This window comes from Hyla sarda, chromosome 1 (genome assembly GCF_029499605.1).
Source record: "Hyla sarda isolate aHylSar1 chromosome 1, aHylSar1.hap1, whole genome shotgun sequence".
Lineage (NCBI taxonomy): Eukaryota > Metazoa > Chordata > Amphibia > Anura > Hylidae > Hyla > Hyla sarda.
This window is the reverse complement of record NC_079189.1, coordinates 462,328,297-462,348,489: the sequence shown is the minus strand read 5'-3', so window position 1 is coordinate 462,348,489 and position 20,193 is coordinate 462,328,297. Positions and strand designations below refer to the sequence as shown.

The 20,193-nt window shown below is 43.0% G+C and overlaps 1 protein-coding gene across 2 annotated transcripts in view; it reads right to left on the bottom strand.

Moving 5' to 3' along the window:
- Positions 1-1,811: 1,811 nt before the first annotated feature.
- B3GNT4 (UDP-GlcNAc:betaGal beta-1,3-N-acetylglucosaminyltransferase 4) overlaps positions 1,812-20,193 on the bottom strand; it is a 97,552-nt gene continuing 79,170 nt past the window's right edge. Inside the window, exon 3 of one of the 2 annotated variants that reach the window (XR_008847108.1) lies at positions 1,812-1,948. The gene's annotated coding sequence lies outside the window, so the exon portion shown is untranslated. Of the gene's footprint in view, positions 1,952-20,193 lie in introns of both variants that reach the window. The other variant, XR_008847106.1, reaches the window with a different exon arrangement.

Sequence of the window (20,193 nt, the reverse complement as noted above, 5' to 3'; positions counted from 1 at the left end):
AGATCATGGCGCAAAAAAGGAGCCCTCACACATCCCTGAATACGGAAAAATAAGAAAGTTAGAGGTGGTCAAATTAGGGCAATTTTAAACGTCCTGATTTTGTAAAAAAAAGTTTTGAGATTTTTTAAAAGCAGTACTATAATAGAAATGTATGTAACCATGGGTATCATTTTAATTGTATTGATCCAGAGAATAAAGAAAACATGTATTTTTACCGTGAAGTGTACAGTGTGAAAACTAAACCCCCCCCCCCCAAATTAGCTAAATTATTATTTTTGTTTACATTTCCTTACACCAAATTTTTTTGGGGGGTTTACCATAAATTTTAGGGTAAAATGAGTGATGGCAATACAAAGTGCAACTGGTCACATAAAAAACAAGCCCTCATATGGGTCTGTGAATGGAAATCTAAAAGAGTTATGGATTTTAGAAGGTGAGGAGAAAAAAAATAAAAACGCAAAAATAAAATTGGCTCTGTTCTTAAGGGGTTAACATGAAAATTAGGGACCAGAGAGACAAAAATGTGCATTATATTTTTCCATCCATTTAAGTTCTAGTCCAGCAATGGCTGAAATGGACATCAGTGCAGCAGAATAAAATCATTCTCATTGTACAGCACTGTTTTCCCCAGTTGTATATACATATCATTTCCTATCATAACTCTGGTGAGTGTTATAAATAAATGTAGTTTTCAGCTCTAGATCAAGCTGTCTATGTCATCTGTAGTAGTTGGTCTCTGACCACACCTAGTCCATTAACTGTACAGACAGAATACACGATCATTATTGTGGGATTAGCAAAGAGGAAGCGGATCAGACTGCATTACCCCTGCCTGCATCGGACGTAAAAACAGCAGGAGGCAGATCCACCCAGAAGGCTCTAATCTTCATTGCCCTGTAAGGTAAGAGGCATTACATAGGGCTGTGTTTCCCAACCAGGGTGCCTCCAGCTGTTGCAAAACTACAACTCACAGCATGCCCGGACAGCCAACGGCTGTCCGGGCATGCTGGGAGTTGTAGTTTTGCAACAGCTGGAGGCACCCTGGTTGGGAAACACTCAGAGTTATATTACCTTTATGAGAAAACTTATGTTGTGTCTTACACATTTATCAACTTTTTAGTAGTAAGAAGTCCCCTTCTATTACACAATATTTCCTTTATCTTGCCACTCTTTGTTACACACTTTAAGGGTACAGTTTTTGTAACTGCAGATTCGAAGCTGTATTCAGTCATTTAGTTTACATTGAAATCTGCAGCGGAAAATCCTGCGCATCAAATCTGCGTACGTGTGAACGTACCCTAACATAGTATATAAATGCATGTAGAGTGTGATGGTAATATTTTGTATATTTTGTGAGCATCGATCAATCTATACTTCAGATGTTCAATGCATGACCGTCTTTCAGCATCCCCCTCCCCCCCCCCTGCATCCTAAGTACATTAGGAGCAATTACAGCATTAAAAATTTATATCTGTGCCCTTACTTTCTGTGTTTATTACTTTCTGATGTCAATAAACCTTCAACACGCCAAATAGCATTCCCAGCAAATTAATAATTGAAATTCCCATCAGCAGTCCACCCCACGAACAACATAATAATAAGAATAATATCAAGGACATATATAGACAACAGGTACAGACCATATGGAGCTGGAGTGAGCATTATCCCATGTAGCCTGTGGCGGTGTCACAATGAATTAAGGATCATATCATAGTAGTATAGGATTACTTAGGGTGGATGGTGCGGTCTTCTGCTGTTTGCTGACTTTGGTTTGTTTGTGTAGGGTCTTTTTCTGCTGTCCTCATGGCTCCCAGGGATTCGTTTGCTGTCCACTATCTGCGGGTGCTGAAAGAGATGCTGGCGTTCGTGCTGTTCAGCTACACGGTGCTGATCGGGGCTCTGTTAGTGGCTGGATGGACGACTTATCTTCTAGTCCTTAAATGAACACCTGCTGGAAAATACCACCGTGTGACAATATAATGCAAACTATTGTTTCTACTGATATATATTTATATTTATATCTATACCTCCTGCGAAGCACAATCCTAATGTGGTTATTAACTGATGATGTGAAATTATTCACCTGCTTCATGTTTGGATTTGTACTGGAAAATGTGCGGTGTCTTATTCGGATATGATGTTGCAAGGAAAATACAAGCAGAGATTATAGTTAGTATACGATTAATAATCTTTTAAATTAAAACTTAAAGCGTCTATAAAAACAACTTTTCACTTGTCATAAGTTGTAGATCGCACCAAGTCTCAGTGCTGAAACCCCCTGCTATTGTGAGTTATTAGTCGGGGGGGGAGAAGCCTATGCGGATAAATGTACAGATCTCTCTGCCAGCAATTAGTGTTGCTCGCGAATATTCGCAATTCGAATATTATTCGCGAATATCGCATATTCGCGAATTTCGCGAATATAGCGCTATATATTCGTAGTTACGAATCTTCTTTTTTTTTTTTTTTTTCTTCACAGTACACATCACAGTGATCACCCCTCTCTGCTTCCAGCTTGTGTGGTGTAAAGAAGGCTGTAATACTACTGTGTGAGACTGGCGCGTGAAAATTAGCATATGCGAAAATAAAACGAGAATATAACGAATGTGCGAATATTCGCGAATATATGACGAATATTCGTCCATATATTCGCGAATATTCGCGAATTCAAATATGGCCTATGCCGCTCAACACTACCAGCAATGCTGCCCGTTTTCCCGGCTAATTACTCACAATTGCAGAGGGTCTTAGATGTAAGACCTGCTGCGACCAACAACGTTTGGCATGTCAAAAGTCATTTTTAAGTGACAGTAATGCTTTAAGAATCGTTCATGTTAATGTGAATATATCTCAGGACGGAGCTGGCTTTTATGTCCTGTAATAGTTCTCTTGAGTCAACCTTTATGTCTGCACCTAAAATCTACAACTGTTGTTGTGAGCTTCCACATAAGAATTCTGCATCAGTTTTAGAGGAGTCTTATATAAAATCCACAATATTATCTATGCAGTGATGAAAATATAAGTTTTAATGTTGCCTATAATTACATGCTCTTTACACGCATTGCTCTTTCCATGTATTAATGCTGTTACATAAATATGTAGAAACAGTATCAAAATAAGTGTGGATCATTTCTATTAATTCACTAAAATGTATTAATACACTAGCCATACTATTTCTACTATTATTATTAGTTGTAATATTAATAACAATCATAATTTTCTTTACTATTTATAGCTATAGTATAGCTTTGGTTTGTAGAATATATATATATATATATATATATATATGTAGCACTGCTTGAAAAAGACTGGGTGAGTGTGATTGAAACGTCGCTTGCTGTGAAAACACTTTTGAATATGGAATAAATCACCTATTTATTTGCACTTTACCCTGTGCGCTGCGGAGAGATGCTTATTTCTGGTTATATATATATATATATATATATATATATATATATATATATATATAGTTATTTTATGGACAAAAATGTATCCCTTATCTGCTGACAGATTCTCAGGGAATTGCAAAGAATATTAGGCGGATTTCTGAAAACACAACTAATGGCATTGATAATTAGCCTTTGCTAAAATAACAATTCCTTAGCATATTCTGCAATGTAGCTCTAAATCTGTGCTTTCTATGCTGTGCTTTAAATCCTCGGCTTTATTTCACAGCCATAAGGCTAAATTATTAAATTATGGCTGCCTGCTACCACAACTAGCGAAAGATTAGTGGAGTCTTTATATAGCTACTATTAAATTCAATAACCATTCTGTATACATATATTGTTGTGGTCCACTAAACTATACATATTATAAAGTGTACTGACATGTAAAAAAAGAAAAAAAATTACAAAGATGAAATATTACAATTATAGCTATATAGACCTACCTTTTATATAACTTAAAGGAGAACTCCGGAATAAAAAAAATTGTCGCCCATACTGCCGGCAGTAAAAAAAATAAAGATGTACAAACCTTCCTCCGCTCCCCCGGGGCCTCCGGTAACCGGCTCTGGTCTCCGCCACGATCCTCTTCCTGGTTGCCGGTGGTCGGCGAGTCATACTGCGCTCAGCCAATCACCGGCCGTAGCGAAGTCAGACTCGGCCGGCGATAGGCCTAGCGGCAGTGTGAAAACGCTTCAGGAAACAAAATCCTTCACTACACCGGCACCTGCTGCCGGGGCCGAAAACGTCACACTGCCACTCAGCCTTTCGCCGGCCGAGCCGGGACTTCACAGCGGCTAGTGATTGGCTGAGCGCAGTATGACTCTCCGACCACCGGCAACCAGGAAGTGGATCACGGCGGAGGCCGGAGCCGGTTACCAAAGGCCCCGGGGGAGTGGAGGAAGGTATGTACATATTTATTTTTTTACTGCCGGCAGTATGGGGGACAATTTTTATGTTCTGGAGTTCTCCTTTAAGACTCTAGACAGGTCCACGAAAAAGTCAAGGTACCATAGAACATTATCAGTTATTACTGTTTAAGTATTTCATAAATAAACATCACATTTATAAAATGTTTAGCAGTATATATTCTAAGTGTATATGAGAATCCTATAAGAACTTCAGCCTACAACGTGGACAATACAGATCAGTCTTCATAGTCTTTTGTATTTGAGATGTCTCTTTAATAAGAGATACAATAAATATAGGTCCCAGGCTCATCATACATTTTCACCAATTTGAGATGCAAACTGTAAATGCAAAGACAGCTTTATTTTACTACATAAGGTGTAATCTACATGCAAACTATATGCAAAATAAGGCCCTAGCGGCTAATGGTTGCTAGACATTTGAGGTCTACCTAGCATTAAGGTACCAAGCTTTGTGGTTTCCACTGCAGTACATGTTTATACCACATTATCCAGGCTAGTCCCTCAATATTTACAAACAAAATAGTCTTCTATTCATCGGACATTCTTACTAAGCAGCACTCTGCATAGGAGCCACCAAGACAAAGCTGTTTGGAATGTACATACAATCCCCTGTAAGAAAAATAACTGCATACAAATATTGGTGCTAAAAACCACATGTAGCACTAAAGGTGGGGAAAATTAACTGTAAATCTGAAGTATTTGTGTTTCTTCTTGAGGATGAAGTAAGGAAGCCATCCCGCGAATCGCTTCATTGGGTGCCTTACAATTATTCTTAGAGATGCATATTTCCAGTGTAGACTATGGTAGCTCACATTGAGTGATTTCACAGCAATTCAGTGTTATCCAAATGCATCATTATTAGATAAGAAATTCCAGATTGTGCCCTACAGAAGCTACATTTGTTGGGTCAGGAACGTGTCATCACTTTCATGCTGCCTGAACAACAAGTCATCAGAGGTGGTCCCTGGTGTCTTTTTCCTGCCCCACCAACCTAAACTGATAGATCTCTTCTTGTTTCGGTATAGGGAGGGCTCTATCGATGAAGGCCAGCGGGACAGGCAGAAGTCACTGGGGACTGCCCTGATGATTGTGGTTTAAGCAGCATGAAAGTGATGACCGGTTCCTTTCCCTGCTATGACACAGCAAAGTCACAATGGGAAAAACATAGAAAATATACAAGCCTATTTATTGCAATGATTTGTACAGCACTGTTTTGATGAAGTATGAAAGAAAAAACTTTGTAATAATTTATATGTTTCTGGGTTAATGAAAAAAATAAAGTTTAAAGGGGTTATCCAGGAATTTTTTTTTGATATATCAACTGGCTTTGGAAAGTTAAACAGATTTGTAAATGACTTCTATTAAAAAATCTTAATCCTTTCAGTACTTATGAGCTTCTGAAGTTGAGTTGTTCTTTTCTATCTAAGCGCTCTCTGATTACACCTGTCTCGGGAACTGTCCAGGGTAGAAGCAAATCCCCATAACAAACCTCTTCTACTCTTTGCAGTTCTCGAGACAAGCAGAGATGTCAGCTGAGAGCACTGTTGCCAGAAACAAAAGAACAACTCAACTTCAGCAGCTGATAATTATTGGTAGGATTAAGATTTTTTTAATAGAAGTAATTAACAAATCTGTTTAACTTTTTGGAGCCAGTTGATATAAAAAATAAAGTTTTTTCCTGGAATACCCCTTTAATGTGCATGTACAAAATTATTGTTACTATTCATTGTGTTTCAATTTCTATAGACCTCTAATGGAAACATATTAACCCCTTAAGGACCAAGCCCATTTTAACCTTAAGGACCAGGCCAATTCTATTTTTGCGTTTTCGTTTTTTTCCTCCTTGCATTCTAAAATCCATAACTCTTTTATATTTCCATCTACAGACCCATGTAAAGGCTTGTTTTTTTGCGTGACCAATTGTACTTTGTAATGAAACTTCTCATTTTACCATAAAATGTACGTCGAACCCCCCAAAAAAATTTTTAGGGAAGAAATTTTTATGAAAACCACAATTTTGCACATTTTGGAGGGTTTTGCTTCCACAATGTACAATTTACGGTAAAAATTATATGTGTTCTTTATTCTGTGGGTCAATATGATTAAAATGATACCCATGTCTAGATACTTTTTATATTTTTGTACCGCTTAAAAAAAATCTAAAACTTTTTGTACAAAATCAGTAATCTAAAATCGCCCTATTTTGACCACCTATAACTTTTTCATTCTTCCGTATATAGGGCTGTATGGGGGCTAATTTTTTGCGCCGTCATCTGTACTTTTTATCAATACCATATTTGCATATATAAAACTTTTAAATACAATTTTTTATTAATTTTTTTTAATAAAATGTGACAAAATAGCAGCATTTTTTGACTTTTTTTTTTTACGTTTACGCCATTCACCGTATGGGATCATTAACATTATATTTAGAAAGTTCGGACATTTACGCACACGGCGATACCAAATATGTTTATAAAAAAATTACGCTTTTTGAGGGTAAAATGGGAAAAACAGACAATTAAAATTTTTGTTGGGGAGGGGATTTTTCACTTTTTTTTTTTTTAATTTTTCAACTTTTTTTTTTCACTTTATATGTCCCCATAGGGGACTATCTATAGCAATCCTTTAATTGCTAATACTGTTCAGTGCTATGCATAGGACATAGCACCGATCAGTATTATCGGTGATCTTCTGCTCTGATCTGCTCGATTTCAGACCAGAGTAGAAGACCACGGGAGACGGCCGGAGCCAGGTGAGGGGACCTCCGGCTGCCATGCTGGATGATCGGATAGCCGCGGCAGCGCTGCGGGCAATCCGATCATCCATTCAAAGTACCGCACTGCCGCAGATGCCGTGATCTGTATTGATCACGGCAACTGAGAGGTTAATGGCGGACAGCCGGAACCTGTCGTGTACGACGCGAGCACCGTTACGATGCTCGCGGTCATACACAGGACATGTACATCCTGGTAAATGTACATCCTGGTGCGCGAAGTCCCGCCAAACCAAGACATACATTTACGTCCGTGGTCGTTAAGGGGTTAAAACTTGGAAATGGCATACCTTTTACAGTATCTTACATAAGTGAGTAAACCCCTCACATTTTTGTAAATATTTTATTATATGTTTTCATGTGACCCCAATGAAGAAATGACACTCTACTACAATGTAAGTGCACAGCCTGTATAAGGTTAAGTTCACATTGCTGTTTGCATCCATTTGCAGCTCGGTCCTACCGTGACCCCCCCCCCCCCCCCCTTCGTTGAATAACGTTTTTTCCCGTTTCCGGTGATCGGGAAAATAAGGGTGATTGGTTCTGTCCGAGACTGCACCAATCACTCTTGACCAGCAGGAGTGAGGTGGCACTGTCTGTGATTGGTCGGCTGAGACAGGCTGACCAATCGTGGCTCCTGCTGGGTGGATGATCGGTGGAAGCGACGGGGTCCGGAGGTGGCGGTGGCAGGTTCAGAGGTGGTTCTTGAGAAAGAAGCAGCAGAAGGTGAGGCCTGTGTGCCTCCTGCTGTTGCATTAGTACAACTCACAGCATGCACAGCCAAAGGGCATGCAGGGAGTTGTAGTTATGCACCAGCTAGAGGCACATTTTTTCTATGAAAGTGTGCCTCCAGCTGTTGCATACCTACGACTCCCAGCATGCACAGACAGCCTAAGGGCATGCTGGGAGTTGTAGTAGTGTGCCTCCAGCTGTTCCATAACTACAACTCCCAGCATGCCCTTCGGCGGTCAGTGCATGCTGGGAGTTGTAGTTTTGCAACAGCTGAAGGCACACTGATTGGGAAAAACTTAGTTAAGGTCTGTTACCTAACTCAGTGTTTCCCAACCTGTGTGCCTCCAGCTGTTGAAAAACTGCAACTCCCAGCATGCACTGACCAACCGTGTATGCTGGGAGTTATAGTTGTGTGCTTCCAACTGTTGTATAACTACAACTCTCAGCATGCCCTTCAGCTGTCAGTGCATGCCGGGAGTTGTAGTTTTGCAGCAGCTGGAGGAACACTGGTTGGGAAATACTGAGTTAGGGTCTGTTACCTCAGTGTTTCCCAACCTGTGTGCCTCCAGCTTTTGCAAAACTACAACTCCCAGCATACACTGACAGACCATGTATGCTGGGAGTTGTAGTTTTGCAACAGCTGAGGAACAATGGTTGGGAAAAACTGAGTTACGGTCTGTTACCTCAGATGAGCGGTGTGCATTCTGGCAACAATGGGGGCTTCCTAAATGCGACATGCCCCTCAAAACCATTTTAGCAAAATTCTCTCCAAAACCCCAACGTTGCTCCTTCCCTCCTGAGCCATGTTGTGCGCCTGCAGAGCACTTTACAGCCACATATTTTTTTAATTAATGAGAAATTGGGTTACAAATTTTGGGCGGCTTTTTTCCTTTTACCCCTTGTAAAAATGAAAAAGTGAGGCAACAAGAACATGTTAGTATCACTAGCAAAAAAAAGGGGGCCTAGCCCAAAGGGGAAAAGCCACCACTGGTTTGTGAAATGTACATATATACCAACAAAGGAAAACCAGAAATGAAAAATATACTTTATTTAACACATATGCAATTCGACAAATATTTAAAATATAAAGAGATATAAAATCAAGGCACCACAGGAACAACTGCAGAAAAGTGGAGAAGGTACGGTAAGTACACGGAAATGTACACTTATAAGCCGAGATGAGACCACAAGGAACATGCACAGAACCAGAGTATACATTAAGTCAATTAGTGTACAAGAGAAATGTTACAAGGGTATAGTTGTAAAAATTAGCATAGGGACACAAAAGATAAGTAACATCCTGCCATGCACTGCCTACCTACCACCTCCAACCCCAACGTGCGTTTCGCTTGTGCTTAGTCAGGGGGCGTCTTGATTTTATATATCTTTATATTTTAAATATATGTCGAATTGCATATGTGTTAAATAAAATATATTTCTCATTACTGGTTTTCCTTTGTTGGTGTATAAGTTAGTGAAAAAAATTTAAGTTTAGCATTTTTCGTGAAAATCTGGAAAATTGCTGCTAAACTTTGAAGCCCTCTGATGTCTTACAAAAGTAAAAACATGTCAACTTTATGATGCAAACATAAAAGTAGACATATTGGCCCTCATTTACTAAGCTCAACCCGTTGCAGACATCATGTGCCAGTGAGCGACAGTTTTTCCTGAGTTATCCGACTCGGGTGGGCGTGACCCCGAAAAAGGGGCATGACCCGACAAAAAAGGCCAATTCCCACATATTTAACAATGTAAACCACTTGAAATGTCGTTATTTTTTTTTTCCCCCCACAGCTCTGACCTGTTGCAAACAGCCCTATCCTACCTATGGAAAGCTGATTTTTTTGGGTGTGTGTGATGCATTTCTAAACATTAATCGTGCATGTTTAGCTCAGCCCCCTGTGACCTCACGCCCCTACCCCGTACTGCAAGTGTATGGGGGGGGGGGGGGAGACTAACCAAAGAAACGCACCCTCCCATAGACTTGCATTCCGGTTGCGGGGCGTGACGACACTGGGGGCGGAGCAATAAGGTCACCACCTGCACGCCAAATTGGTCGCCAATCAGTCCCTCAGAGCTGTTTGCAGTGACGTGCTGAAAGGAGAGGGGCTCCACGCCAGAGATCGCGGGGGTTGCCAGCAGCGGAACCCCCACGATCATCCATCTTATCCCCTATACTGAAGCAGGGAGATAAGTTGTTTTAGCCCAAGAGAACCCCTTTAAGTGTAAGTTAAAACATTCCACTACATGCTTTGATAGTCCTAAACCACTGCACCCAGGGCCAAAAAGCATTCTTTGCTGGGAAAGCCTTCCAAGCAACCATTTTAATTTTGTGCAAAAAATAAATAAGGTCCAGGAGGGAAAAAAGGAGCAGACTACAGGCCGGGTAACACTCCAATTGAGTAAAGCAAACTAAAACGAAAAGTAGAAGAAAAAAAAAATTAGGGCCACCCATCAAACACCCCCCCCCCCCCCCACACACAAAATCCCTCACCCAGCAAACGCCCTCCCTCCAACCACCCCACCCCCCCCTTCCCCCACAACAACCGCACCCTGACAACTAGAAGTGCAGTAAGTCCAAATTAATGTTCAGTCTAGTAGATTGTAAAAAAATAATGTTAGCGATTTAAAGATATATGTCTAAAACGTTTAAAAATCCAAACTTACCTCTACAACTATTAGGTGCTTTTCCTCTGGAGTGAATCGTTGCTTCCGATCTTGAGACCCATCTTCAGGCCCTCCCTCATCTTCAAGATCAATGTTCTCCTCAATACCAGTCTCAGTAGGTCCAACCTCGGCCTCACAGACATTCCTGTCAAGTCTGGAACGAGGTTCAGGGATGCGTTCGGAGGAGCAGGACGGCTGACTTACACATTCCATGATAGGACCATTATCCTGTGGAAACTGGCTGTTCAGGAATACCTGAAAGGCAGCCGAAATGTCCTCTCTGCGGCGGGACATAGCAGCCAAAATGGAGTCTGCCTTTCACCTCCGAGCCTTCCCGGGTTACCATGCAGGTTTTTTTTTTTTTGCTTTTTTTTAACTGTTAAAAAAACGTGCGACACAAATACGAGCGTGCGACACAAAAAAAATTGTGATTGTGACAGTGATTGAGACACAATAGTAAATCAGTGAGGAAAGAAAGGTGTCGGGTTAAAATACAACCAGAAACCCGACCCGATTTTCTGTATATGTGAACCAATACAGAGGGGCAAAAAAGTACTTAGTCAGCTACCAATTGATTGTGCAAGTTCTCCCACTTAAAAAGATATCATAAAATCACAGTGTGATTTTTAAAGAATTTATTTGGAAATTATGTATTTGGTCACGTACAAACAAGCAAGATTTCTGGCTCTCACAGACCTGTAACTTCTTCTTTAACCCCTTAATGACCACGGACGTATATTTATGTCCGTGGCCGGCTCCTGCGATTTAAAGCGCGGTCACGCGGTGACCGTGTGTCAAATCGGGTCGGTCCTAGCATGTAACTGAAGCTGGGACCCGGGGCTAATAGCGCGCGGCAGCGATCACTATTAACCCTTTAGACGCGGCGTTCAAAGTTGAAGACCGCTTCTAAAACGAAAGGGAAACCTTCCCGGCTGCTCAGTGGGGCTGATCGGGACCACCGCAGTGAAAGTGCGGTGTCCCAATCAGCTAGGACGCGAGCGGAGGGTCACTCACCTTCCTCCGGCACGTCCGATTGGCGATTGATTGCTCCTAGCCTGAGATTCAGGCTTGAGCAATCGACCGCCGATAACACTGATCAATGCAAAGCTATGGCTTTGCAGTGAACAGTGCTGGCAATCAGTGTATGCAATGTTATAGCCCCCTATGGGAGCTATAACATTGCAAAAAAAAAAGTGTAAAAAAATGTTAATAAATGTGATTTAACCCTTTCCCTAATAAAAGTCCAAATCACCCCCCTTTCCCCATTAAAAAAAACATGTAAATAAAAATAAATATAAACATATGTGGTATCACCGCGTGCGTAAATGTCCGAACTATAAAAAAATATAATTAATTAAACCGCAGGGTCAATGGCGTACGCGCATAAAAATTCCAAAGTCCAAAATAGCGTATTTTTTGTCACATTTTATATCATGAAAAAATGTATTAATAGCATCCGATCAATACAAAAATGGTACAGATAAAATCTTCAGATCACGGCGCAAAAAATGAGCCCTCATACCGCCCCATACGCAGAAAAATAAAAAAGTTATGGGGGTCAGAATATGACAATTTTCTGCATGTAGTTATGATTTTTTCCAGAAGTACGACAAAATCAAACCTACATAAGTAAGGTATCATTTTAACCATATGGACCTACAGAATAATGATAAGGTGTCATTTTTACAGAAAAATTTACTGTGTAGAAACGGAAGCCCCCAAAGTTAAAAAAATGGCGTTTTTTCTTCTATTTCGTCGCACAATTATTTTTTTTCCGTTTCGCCACAGATTTTGGGGTAAAATGACTGATGTCACTGCAAAGTAGAATTGGTGGCGCAAAAAATAAGCCATCATATGGATTTTTAGGTGAAAAATTGTAAGGGTTATGATTTTAAAAGGTGAGGAGGATGAAACGAAAGTGGAAAAACCCGTGGTCCTTAAGGGGTTAAAGGGGTACTCCGGCCCTAATAGATCTTATCTCCTATCCAAAGGATGGGGGATAAGATGTATGATTGCGGGGGTCCCGTCGCTGGGGACCCTCGCAATCTGTCATTACGAACCCACTGGATGCTCCGAGTGTGAAGCGTGACGACCACGGGTCCGGAGTATCGTGACGTCATGACTCCGCGCCCCGTGTCCCCGCCCCCTCAGTGCAAGTCTATGGTAGGGGGCGTGATGGCCGTGATTGCGGGGGTCCACAGCAGCGGGACCCCTGCGATCATACATGTTATCCCCTATCCTTTGGATAGGGCATAAGATTCATTAGGGCCGGAGTACCCCTTTAAGAGTCTCATCTGTTCTCCACTTGTTACCTGTATTAATGGCACCTGTTTGAACTTGTTATCAGTATATAAGACACCTGTCTGCAACCTCAAACAGTCACACTCCAAACTCCACTATGGCCAAGACCAAAGAGCTGTCAAAGGACACCAGAAACTAAATTGTAGACCTGCACCAGGCTGGGAAGACTAAATCTGCAATAGGCAAGCAGCTTGGTGTGAAGAAATCAACTGTGGGAGCAATTATTAGTAAAATGGAAGACTTACAAGACCACTGATAATCTTCCTCGATCTGGGGCTCCACGCAAGATCTCACCCCGTGGTGTCAAAATGATCACAAGAACGATGAGCAAAAATCCCTGAACCACACGGGGGGACCTAGTGAATGACCTGCAGAGAGCTGGGACCAAAGTAACAAAGGCTACCATCAGTAACACACTAAGCCGCCAGGGACTCAAATCATGCAGTGCCAGGCGTGTCCCTCTGCTTAAGCCAGTACATGTCCGTGCCCCTCTAAAGTTTGCTAGGGAGCATTTGGATGATCCAGAAGAGTATTGGGAGAAGTAGAACTTTTTGGTAAAAACTCAACTCGTTGTGTTTGGAGGAGAAAGAATGCTAAGTTGCATCCAAAGAACACCATACCTACTCTGAAGCATGTGGGTGGAAACATAATGTTTTTCTGCTAAGGGACAAGGACGACTAATCCGTGTAAAGGAAAGAATGAATGGAACCATGTATCATGAGATTTTGAGTCAAAACCTCCTTCCATCAGCAAGAGGTTTGAAGATAAAACGTGGCTGGGTCTTTCAGCATGACAATGATCCCAAACACACCATCCAGGCAATGAAGGAGTGGCTTTGAAAGAAGCATTTCAAGGTCCTGGAGTGGCCGAGCCAGTCTCCAGATCTCGACCGCATAGAAAACCTTTGGAAGGAGTTAACAGTCTGTGTTGCCCAGCGACAGACCCAAAACATCACTGCTCTAGAGGAGATCTGCATGGAGGAATGGGCCAAGATACCAGCAATAGTGTGTGAACACCTTGTGAAGACTTGAGATAAACTTTTGTTATTGATTGTAAGGAGATCTGATCTTATCTAGGTACCCCTGGTACCGAATTTCGGTGGTTAGCTTGATTTAAGTCTTTATCTGGATCCAGGAGAATTAGTCTACCAGAAATAACATGTAACAACAGTTTGTCCAGTCAAATTCATTCTAGTTTATTCAGCAGTCTGTAAGCACATAAGAAGGGGGGTTGCACCCCTCCTGCCGTCAATCAAATATCTGGTATAATCTCTAGCCTATAATATTAGGTATATGGAGGTTTCTGGAAGAATTCATGGGAGAGACAAATGATCGAAAAAAACATAACACTTGTAGAAAGGAAGTCCTAATATGGTTAATTAACCTTCGCGGCTACATTCCTAGCAAAGATAACATGAAATGCTGACAGGATAAAGACACTGTGTGATGCATGCATACAATACAGTAACCCCTTCATTGACCAAATACTTATTTTCCACCATAATTTGCAAATAAATTCTTTAAAAATCAGACAATGTGATTTTATGGATTTTTTTTCTTCTCGTTATGTATCTCATAGTTGAGGTATACCTATGATGAAAATTACAGGCTCTCATCTTTTTAAGTGGGAGAACTTGCACAATTGGTGGCTGACTAAATACTTTTTTGCCCCACTGTATATAATTTATTTGGCATGTCTATTTTCTATACAAGCAGAGAGTTTCAAATTTAGAAAAATGCAAAATTTTCATGAGATTTTGGAATTTTTCAAAAATTATGCAAGTAATGACGAAAATTTACCACTATCTTAAAGGGGTATTCCAGGAATGAAAAAAACAGGCCTTTTTTCTTTCAAAGACAGCGCCCTCCTTGTCTCCACATTGGTTGTGGTATTACAACCTGCCTCCATTCACTACAATGGAACTGAGCTGCAGAACCACACCCAACCTGGAGACAGACAGGGAGAGGTCTTTGAAAGAAAAAAGGCCTGTTTTTTTAGTCCTGGAATTCCCCTTGCCCCAAGCAGGGCCCGAAGCTGAAGAAACCAGAGAAGATTACCAAAGAACGACTGCAAGGACCGGGACAAGCTAAGTACCGCTGTCATTAGTGTCACCTGCACTACCTGTCATTACCGACAGGTTAGTGCAGGTGACACTGGTGACAGATTTCCTTTAAGGGGTTAAACATATTTTTTTTAACAAAATAAATTAGATTTTTTTTTTTAAAGCAGTACAATAATAGAAAAGCATGTAAACATAGTTATCGTTTTAGTCTTATTGACCCACAGAATAAATAGAACGTAAGTTTTACCATAAAGTGCACTACATAAAAACCAAACCATCCAATAGTTGCAAAACTGCGGTTTCTTTTTAATTTTACTTAAAAAAAAATAATTTTTTTTGTTTGCGTCATACATTTTTATGGTAAAAGAAGGTGTCACTACAAAGTACCTTTAGGCACACAAAAAACAAGCCCTATATGGATCTGTGAATGGAAAACTAAAAAAGTTATAGTTCTTATAAGACTAAGGGGAAAAAAGGCGAAAATGCAAAAATGAAAACTGGCTGTCCTCAAGGCCCAAATGGGCTGTGTCCTTAAAGGGGTATTCCAGGCCAAAACTTTTTTTTATATATCAACTGGCTCCGGAAAGTTAAACAGATTTGTAAATTACTTCTATTAAAAAATCTTAATCCTTCCAATAGTTATTAGCTTCTGAAGTTTTCTGTCTAACTGCTCAATGATGATGTCACATCCCGGGAGCTGTGCATGATGGGAGAATATCCCCATAGGAACTGCACAGCTCCCAGGACATGAGTCATCAGAGAGCAGTTAGACAGAAAACAACTCAACTTCAGAAGCAAATAACTATTGGAAGGATTAAGATTTTTTTAATAGAAGTAATTTACAAATCTGTTTAACTTTCCGGAGCCAGTTTATATATATATAAAAAAAGCTTTGGCTTGGAACCCCTTTAAGGGGTTAATATGCATAATTTACTTATACTGAAAATCTAATTGTGTACCCTGATATACTGCTGACATAAGCATTACTGTCACGATGCCGGCTGGCAGGTAGTGGATCCTCTGTGCCAGAGAGGGATGGCGAGGACCGCGCTAGTGGACCGGTTCTAAGCCACTACAGGTTTTCACCAGAGCCCGCCGCAAAGCGGGATGGTCTTGCTGCGGCGGTAGTGACCAGGTCGTATCCACTAGCAACGGCTCACCTCTCTGGCTGCTGAAGATGCTGAAGATAGGCGCGGTACAAGGGAGTAGGCAGAAGCAAGGTCGGACGTAGCAGAAGGTCGGGGGCAGGCGGCAAGGATCGTAGTCAGGGGCAACGGCAGGAGGTCAGGAACAGGGACTAGGAACAGACAAGGGAACGCTTTCACTAGGCACAAGTGCAACAAGATCCGGCAAGGGAGTGCAGGGGAAGTGAGGTGATATAGGGAAGTGCACAGGTGGGAGCCAATTAAGCTAATTGGGAAGATTGGGCCAGGCACCATCATTGGTGCACTGGCCCTTTAAATCGCAGAGACCCGGCGCGCGCGCGCCCTAGGGAGCGGGGCCGCGCGCGCCGGGACAGGACCGAGGGAGAGCGAGTCAGGTACGGGGGCCGGGGTGCGCATCGCGAGCGGGCGCTATCCGCATCGCGAATCGCATCCCGGCTGAAGGCGGGACCGCAGCGCACCCGGTCAGTGGATCTGACCGGGGCGCTGCAACAACGAAGATGAGGCGAGCGCTCCGGGGAGGAACGGGGACCCGGAGCGCTCGGCGTAACAGTACCCCCCCCCCTTGGGTCTCCCCCTCTTCTTGGGGCCAAAGAACCTGAGGAAAAAAAACTCAATTTTTCCGTGATGAGGTCCGATGCAAATTAGGAGGGGTTCTGTGTGGAAACGTACGAGACAGTCCAATCTTTTATTGTAAAAACAATAGATGTAGAGGGGTCTGGCGAGACTGGTCACAGGAACGTAGAACCTGTTGATGAGAGAGGCCAAAAAAAATTTTCCTGCAGATCCGGAATCCAAGAAGAGCATAGTAGAGAAGGAGAAGGTAGAGGCAGATATCCGCACAGGCACAGTAAGGCGTGGAGAAGCAGAGTTGACATCAAGAACTGTGTCACCTTTGTGCGGAGTCAGCGTACGTCTTTCCAGGCGGGGAGGACGGATAGGACAATCCTTCAGGAAGTGTTCGGTACCGGCATAGTACAGGCAAAGATTCTCCATGCGGCGTCGTGTCCTCTCTTGAGGTGTCAAGCAAGACCGGTTCTAAGCCACTACAGGTTTTCACCAGAGCCCGCCGCAAAGCGGGATGGTCTTGCTGCGGCGGTAGTGACCAGGTCGTATCCACTAGCAACGGCTCACCTCTCTGGCTGCTGAAGATGCTGAAGATAGGCGCGGTACAAGGGAGTAGGCAGAAGCAAGGTCGGACGTAGCAGAAGGTCGGGGGCAGGCGGCAAGGATCGTAGTCAGGGGCAACGGCAGGAGGTCAGGAACAGGGACTAGGAACAGACAAGGGAACGCTTTCACTAGGCACAAGTGCAACAAGATCCGGCAAGGGAGTGCAGGGGAAGTGAGGTGATATAGGGAAGTGCACAGGTGGGAGCCAATTAAGCTAATTGGGAAGATTGGGCCAGGCACCATCATTGGTGCACTGGCCCTTTAAATCGCAGAGACCCGGCGCGCGCGCGCCCTAGGGAGCGGGGCCGCGCGCGCCGGGACAGGACCGAGGGAGAGCGAGTCAGGTACGGGGGCCGGGGTGCGCATCGCGAGCGGGCGCTATCCGCATCGCGAATCGCATCCCGGCTGAAGGCGGGACCGCAGCGCACCCGGTCAGTGGATCTGACCGGGGCGCTGCAACAACGAAGATGAGGCGAGCGCTCCGGGGAGGAACGGGGACCCGGAGCGCTCGGCGTAACAATTACCACTCTCACACAGCGCAGGCCGTCTAGCAGACAGTGTACATGATCAACAACAAACATGATTGGCACATATGGGGTGCAGACAGCATATCTGATTAGGATATATACGGGGGGCAGACCGTGTACATTACTAGGATATACGGGGGGCAGACTGTGTACATGACTAGGATATACAGGGGGCAGACTGTGTACATGATTAGGATATACGGGGGGGGGGGGGCAGACAGCGTATATGACTAGGATATACGGGGGCAGACTGTGTCCATGAATAGGATTTACGGGGGGCAGATTGTGTACATGAATAGGATATGCGGGGGGCAGACTGTGTACATGACTAGAATATACAGGGGGCAGACTGTGTCCATGAATAGGATATACGGGGGGCAGATTGTGTCCATGAATAGGATATACGGGGGGCAGATTGTGTACATGAATAGGATATACAGGGGGCAGACTGTGTCCATGAATAGGATATACGGGGGGCAGACTGTGTCCATGAATAGGATATACGGGGGGGAAGATTGTGTACATGAATAGGATATACAGGGGGCAGACAGTGTAAATGACTAGGATATACGGGGGGGGGGGGGCAGACAGTGTACATAATTGGGGTAAATAGGGGTATGAGGTAAGTGGGGTAAATAGAGGTACTCAGACGCTGAACACTCAGTGAAATGAAAAAGAACAAAAGGTAGCATGAATCGCAAAAATGGTACCAATAAAAAGTACAGCTTGTCCCGCTGTTGGATGAAAAATAAAAATTATGGACATGGCAACTCAAAAAAGGGGAAAAAATTATTCTGTTAAGAAAAGGAAAAATGTAAAATAAGGGCTTACTATGGGGGTTGGGGGGGAGGGGGACACAGGGACACTTTAGGATCAAAATAGCACCAGATGATGGAATAATATATAGGTTGAGGTCAAATATACAGGAGCCAAACAGATAAATGTAGAGCTGAGCTACAAATTTTATTAAAGTGGACATCTCAGCAGGTAAAGAGGGGGGCAAATAAGCACATAGCTAGACAGAGCTAGTCATCAGGATTCTGGGCATACATATGTTCATATGTAAATGAGGTTCCTGCTGACAGGTGTGCTCTAATGCAAATCTATTTCCCAGGTCAAAAAGAGGGACAGAGGAACTCAGATAAAGAGCAGGATCTGTCCCTTCAAAAGAGGGTGACTTGGGAGCTATGCAGCGGTTGTGTGAGATGCCAGACACCAGCCATGGCCCATATAATGTAGCCATGACAGTTGTGTGAGATGCCAGACACCATATACTGTAGCCATGACAGTTGTGTGAGATGCCAGACACCATATACTGTAGCCATGACAGTTGTGTGAGATGCCAGACACCATATACTGTAGCCATGACAGTTGTGTGAGATGCCAGACACCATATACTGTAGCCATGACAGTTGTGTGAGATGCCAGACACCATATACTGTAGCCATGACAGTTGTGTGAGATGCCAGACACCATATACTGTAGCCATGACAGTTGTGTGAGATGCCAGACACCATATACTGTAGCCATGACAGTTGTGTGAGATGCCAGACACCATATACTGTAGCCATGACAGTTGTGTGAGATGCCAGACACCATATACTGTAGCCATGACAGTTGTGTGAGATGCCAGACACCATATACTGTAGCCATGACAGTTGTGTGAGATGCCAGACACCATATACTGTAGCCATGACAGTTGTGTGAGATGCCAGACACCATATACTGTAGCCATGACAGTTGTGTGAGATGCCAGACACCATATACTGTAGCCATGACAGTTGTGTGAGATGCCAGACACCATATACTGTAGCCATGACAGTTGTGTGAGATGCCAGACACCATATACTGTAGCCATGACAGTTGTGTGAGATGCCAGACACCATATACTGTAGCCATGACAGTTGTGTGAGATGCCAGACACCATATACTGTAGCCATGACAGTTGTGTGAGATGCCAGACACCATATACTGTAGCCATGACAGTTGTGTGAGATGCCAGACACCATATACTGTAGCCATGACAGTTGTGTGAGATGCCAGACACCATATACTGTAGCCATGACAGTTGTGAGATGCCAGACACCATATACTGTAGCCATGACAGTTGTGTGAGATGCCAGACACCATATACTGTAGCCATGACAGTTGTGTGGCTTTAACAACCCATTGTGCAAACACACTGTGCAGATATATACACTGCTACAGCTGTGACCATTACACATGATAATGTGTCCATAGTCACCATAAGGCAGTGTTTCCCATGCAGTGTGCCGTCAGCTGCTGCAAAACTACAACTCCCAGCATGCCCGGTCAGCCAAAGGCTGTACATACATGCTGAGATGTGTAAGTCTGCAACAGCTGGAGGCACCCTGGTTAGGAAACACCTGCGTATATAGAGAAGGGAAACAACCTAG